Genomic DNA, 6,267 nt, shown 5'->3' on the forward strand with positions numbered 1-6,267 from the left:
AAGCGCAATGCCCTGTTACAAACTAAGTGCTTTCCGACCTTGGATTTCTTTAAAACGTGCTTTGTTAAATCAGTTCTTGCGCCTTGCTGGGATCGTATTTGGTGCGATCCACTGCTGAATTCCTCCCTTCACTCAACGTCTGTTATCATTTAGAAAACAGGGCTAAATAAAAGAAACGTCCCCTCTGTCTCGCTGCCAGCGATCCCTACTGATCTTTCTTCCAGTGCATAAGATAGGAGAAAGGTGAAATCCGATGTGTGATTTGTGGGGGGGCTGCACAGTCCCCTGCCAAAGCTCCAGGGCAGGGCACCGCGTGCTTTTGCCATATATGATTGTGTTGCCCTTAAGTTGACGATTCCTTAGTTTTAGGTGATTGAGTGGGAAATGAAAGACCTTCCTGGCTTTAAAAAACCTGAGTAGAAACAAGAAACGTACTGAAAAGTTTTAGTAAGGCAGTTTCAGAAATTTCAAGGTCCCTGGGACACACATGCAAACCCTCTCAGGTTCAGACTTTGTTAAATCTCAGTATTTGACTCTCTTTTAAGCATGGATGGAGACTGATTCCCTGAATTTTTAACCATTAGGTGGCCAGAACACGTAATCTCCAGGTGGGAGACACAGATTTAAATTCCACCTCTGCATCGAGCACAACTTCTACCCGGGACCTATGACATTCTCCAAGCATCAAAATCCCGACCCCAAAGAACAACAAAAAAAAATTGTCAAAAATGTTTCTTGAACTTTTCTGATAGACCTTCTTTTCCTATTTTTTGCACCAGCTAATGCCTTGAGTTTTTGGGTTTTCTTCCAAAAAAAAAAAAAGATGCAAAAGCAGGAAAAATCATTTCTGCTGAAGCGAAGACGTCTTTCCAGGTGCTGGAAGAGAGGGAGAAGCTGATAAAGAGTGACTAAATACGTGACATGGCAGCTTAATAGTAATTGGTTCCTACTTTCTTGTTTCTGTCTGTAATAAGATACAAACAAAAAAAAAAGGGAGCAGCAGGCGGTGAAATACCAATAAAGATGCAGGTTGAAAAAGCAGGTGAGTGAGCAGCTTTGCACGTTATGCAAAGCTAAAGTTATTATTGATATTATAAAGGAGGAGGGTGAAAACTGTTAGCCGTGCAACCCTGTTCCAGATAGGCCTTTGAAAATACACGTTCTGTCCGCGTGAACACACTCCTTTCCAGCAGTAATTTAGAGCAGACAGCTAATTGAATACTCTCGTGTTGCCACGGCTGCCTCCCCGGGGATGGTTGCACTGGAAAAGGCTCTTAGTCTAAATCAAAATTAGCCTTTAATATTGGAAAGAACAAACAAATGAGCCCTACGAGTTCGCTGCGTTTGATGGAAGTGGTTGATGTGTCACTTCTGAATTGCGCTAAGTGCGCTTCAACCTCATTGACTCGGAGCATAAGGGCTTGCTGGAGGAGCTAATTATATTAAGAAGAAAACCAGCTGCTCTTCAGCCAAATTAAGGATGTCCTTCTTCCTCGTCTCCCTTCTCCACGCAGCGACAAGCGGGTCCGAGGGTCCTGCGGTTTTCCAGGCAATAAATGGCAGTTTCAGGTGTGCAAAGCTGCCTTTGCCTAATTAAGGGCTTGCACCGTCCGTGGCTAATGCTGCCCTTCAGTGATACAATTCACCAGAAAATGGGATTTATTTATTTTTCCTCATTTTTTTTCCCCAGATAACTTGATCCAGGAGCCTTTAGGCTGCCTCAGGTTCGAAGTCTCTCTCGGGGCTGGCACAGAGTGGATTTTTGCAGCTCTAAACTGAGTGCGTTTGGGATGAGTGAGCTGGGCTGTCTGAAAATGTAAACAGCCTCCAAGAAGTAAATAAATTGGGAAGTGGTTCAAGCCGCAAATGGCAGTCAGAATCCTTTCCTGCAAATTGCAGAGATTTTTATCTCGCTATCTGAAAGTGACATTCAAAAAAATGGCTCTCATGGGGCTGGAAGAGTAGTTCTTCATTACAGAAAACGGGGCTGGCTCTGATTAAAAAGAGAAAGTCTTCTCCTTGGAGGTTGTTTTTTTTGTTTTATTGAAGTGAAAATTGAAAAGCTAATGCTGGCTGGGCTGTCAAGGAACCAAGGATCGCCGGAACAGTTCCGTGTGTAAGCTGACAAACGGAATATGTAGAAGGCATCTACATGGCGCTGCCTTGCACTGGGCAGAGTTAAGAGACTGCTATACAATCTCAGTGTACACACTCCTTACTTTATCAAAAGATGCCAAAAATACATTTATTGAAATACAAAATGTCAATATTTTGACTCCGTCTGTGTAGAAAGCGCTTTTCTACCTCTCGGCAGGAATTCTGTAGTTCTCTGTGAGATTGTTTTACAGTAAACTATGCATTCTTGGAAAGTCCTTCGGAAGAAGCGTGCTCTGAAAACTTTTCCAGCGTCAAAATCTTTTTTTTTTTAAAAAAAAAAAAACGAAAAACAAAAAAACCAACAAAACCATTTTAAAACCTACAGAGAGAACCTTTTTTCTTTCGCAGATCCTGGAAGTGGTTTCTCCTGGTTTTCACTAGCCAGCTAAAGAGCTTAGTAAGTACTTACAAGCATGGCAATAAAAATCAAAGGTTTGGAAAAAACATTTTAAAAACATCTTTTTAAAGATCTTTTGCCAACTTCAGCCCTCTTCCGCTCCTGTTTGAGTTTTGCAAACTTTTAGTTTTCAACCTGTTCTAACCTTGAAAGAATGCTTTGCTGAAAGTAAGCTTTCTTTGGTAAATAGTCTCCAGGGAGATTTAAATTTCTTTAAGCTGCAAATTTCTCATCCTTGAAATTCAAATACGATTTTTTTTTGAGGTTTCTTTCAATCGTATCCAACCCCAAAACTCTCTTCTGTTAGTGTGCAACAAACGTCGAGCGCTGTTGCTGGGGTTATTTTATATTGAGGTGCTTCTAAAGCATCCCCTGGGGGCTTACGGTGCTTTTGGGAGCTCTTGCTGGCACTGCAGGGGGACAGTGTTCCTCCAGATGAGGCAGAGCCACCTCACCCAGGAGTGAAGAGCACAGTACATCCATCCACTTGGATGCAGTCAGCATCAGACACTGGTTTTTAGGGCAGGTTGGGAAAAAGCTGTGCTCCCCAGCCAGGGAGAAAAAGGGGAAACTGAGGCAGGAGAGTCTGGGTGCACTGGCATCCTCCGAGACGCAAATTCTGGAAAACAGAAGTGCTGCCTCTTCAATGGTGGGTGCGGTCATCATCCCTTGGAGTCTGGGGATAGTCTGAGTCTCGTACAGACGGGAGGCCTGGGATTCACCGTGGGTGTGTATCCTCGGGAAACCCGCAATTTTCATCTTCCGCCCTTTTCTTCTCTCTCTGTAGAAGAAAGAATGACTTCAACTGGCATTAGCCTGCTCGAAATGCCGGATTGTACGTCGGTGGGGGAAATGCATGAAAAAACAGAAAGCAAGAACTTGGTTTGGGAGTTACCCTTTGTCGGCGCTTAGTTATTACAGGGGCCTGATCTCATGGACTTGTGCCAAAGCGGTTTTTGCCGGGACTTTGTGCAGCCACGGGGACTAATCCTTAAAGCTGGTCCCAACACGGGATGGGGCCTCTGACTCCTGTGACTCGGACATGGCTCGAGCATTGGACTGCCTCGCTTCACCCAACAGAAACCAAGTTTTTCTTTAAAATTAGGACGTTAGGGAAAAAATGGTGAAACTGCAGTAAGTCATAGCTGACAAAACAGTAATAAAGCAAACCGTCCTTTAGTGGTCACCTGAAATAGCAGCTCCATCAGAAGCTGTCTCAGCCCTGGCAGCTCTCAGAAACCTTTTTGGAACAGACAAGAGCTTTAATTAGCACTCCTACAGCCCTGCTGCCCACCGCAGCCATCCTGGCTGTCACCCTGCCCTGGGACGCTGCTCCCCCTTACCCAGCACCGAGAGCAGAAGGTGCCCCTGGCCATGAAACTACAGCCCCAGTCGCACTCATGGGTATTTTGGCCGTTTTTCCCGTTTCTTTGCTGTTGTCCAACAAGAGGATTCACCGAGGTGCCTGCAGACCCAGGAGATGGAGGCGTTGAAGCAGGTACAGGGAATGGGGCTGGTTTCAAAAGGCAGCGTGAAAAAGTGCGTGAAGGTGAATAGAAAGGAGAGTTTGGTGGGTTGTTTTCACCATGTGTGTCTCAGGCATACATCAATGTGCAGATCCTCTTAATGGGATCTTCGGAAATCTAGTTCCCTAGTACGTTTGGCAAGCTGAATTGCTCCCCAAAACTGGCTACCTGAATGCAGATACGGCCAGCTTAGCCCCGTGCACACATGGATTTAAGCAGTGAACAAAAGCTAAATCCACCTCTCCTAGACCTCAGGCAATGCGTGATGCTCACAGCCCACTTTTCCAGAGACCAGCCCAACTCGCTTAGAAATGAATAGAAAATTATTACCTTTTTTTTTTTAATTTAGAGGCTAAGGGAAAGTTGCCGTTCTCAGACACGGCACCGCGCGTTCGCGGGTCTCTGACTGCTCAGCTTAATGCAGATGTACGAGGGAATCTTCAGACTGTTTTTTATCATGGGCTCGCTTGTTTAATTTGGTTGATGTAGGCTTGTCTGGTTCTCTGATACCGTCATCACTTTGGCTGTAAGCATCTGGACACGGTGCTGGGGAAGTTCAGACTTCCCCACGTCCTTGCTCTGAATTAGTGGTGGTCACTCAAAAATCTCAGGATACAGACGCCGTATGAAGGATTTCTCTTTCTGAGAGAAACATTTCATTCAGAGCAGCCAGTTTTTGCTCTGTGTTAACATCTGGGCACCTTTTAAAGGCAAAATTTACCGCAGTTCAAGATTTTTTTTCCCCTCCTGAAAGGCTCTGTAAAGCTTCCAACTGCTTTACAGTCTGCTGGCTCCCACGGCTGTGCCCCACACCGCTCTTTATCTAGTTCAACGAGTATTACCAGGCTGCTTTCCGAAGATCTGGAGTATCTACAGTGCGTCTGGATCCCACTGGGAGTCTGCTCCGCCGCTGTCTGCACCATCCAGCTCCTATGTGTTAGGCGAATAATCTGCAGGAGCAGCGTTTTGGGCTTGCTGGCCAGATTGATAAGAGCTTTACATAAAAATGAAGCAAGAGAAAGTTGGGATACACAGGTCTAATCTCTCTGCTTGGTGTTTGATAGGAAATAAGAGGAAAAGCAGGTAGGCAAGGCTGTGCCGATGGATAAAGCGGTACTGCAGAGCAGAGGATGGAGAGCAAGGACACGTAAGTCCCATATTTCCATGTGGTCTATACACTAGGGTTAAACCCAACCTGGTTAAAAAGATTCTTACTTGACAGTAGAAGTGTGAACTCTGGTGCAGAACAGGCCACCAGACCCTAAATAGGGCGAAAAAGCCGTCTTGACTGCAGACCAGGTGCGTCCTCCTCCAAAAAGATTGCATCCTTTGTCAAGGATATGCATCTTGTGATGTGTTTCTGCAGGGTCAGTGAGCTGAACCAGCTCCTGGAAAGGTTCCACTAGCAGAGGAAAAGCTGGGAGTGGAGAAAGGGAGAGGTGGACTTCTATATATCCATGGACCTCCTGAGCAACCTGGTCTAGTTGAAGATGTCCCTGCTCATTGCAGGGGGGGTTGGACTAGATGGCCTTTAAAGGTCCCTTCCGACCCAAACTATTCTATGGTTCTATGATATTGGCTGTGATGGACCGAGAGAGCAGCTCAGCCGTCACGAGTAACTCCCTCCAAAGAGAGTTCAGGTCTCGGCTGAATGCTGGCAGCGCTGACTGCCCTCTCTGGGTGTGTTCCCATTGAGTAGCTTCCAACTCAGTTATAAAATAACCCAGATTCTAAACCCAGGTTAAACCCTGCTCTTGTGTCTGTCTCCTCTACGTACAAAAATTCCTGCCCTTGAGCCTCTGGGTTTCCACCTCTGATCAGCCTTTCTTCCCCCAGCACGATGCAGCAGCGAGGACTCTCCCAGAGGGGCAGGAAAGCAGAGGGACTTCTCAAGAAGTTGCCCCCAAGTTTTGTGTCCGCCACATCCCCTGCCCCAACGTGCACGTGGCCAGAGAAGGACCACATCCTTCTCCTGCGGGCATGCTCTGGGTGCTCTGACCTGTTGCAGAGCTGAGCCTCCCCTGGGATGGTTTAAGCAGGCAGATAAATGTTTTCGTGTTTAAGAGTAGGGAATTAATCACACCGGCCAAATCCTTCTTGGTAAATAAGATTAAGCTTTAACAAGGGAACACAAAATTATAAAACCTCCTTTTCCAATTGAAAACACACTTGTTTTCTTTTAGTAAA

The sequence above is a fragment of the Chroicocephalus ridibundus genome, chromosome 4, assembly GCF_963924245.1.
Source record: "Chroicocephalus ridibundus chromosome 4, bChrRid1.1, whole genome shotgun sequence".
NCBI classification, from domain to species: domain Eukaryota; kingdom Metazoa; phylum Chordata; class Aves; order Charadriiformes; family Laridae; genus Chroicocephalus; species Chroicocephalus ridibundus.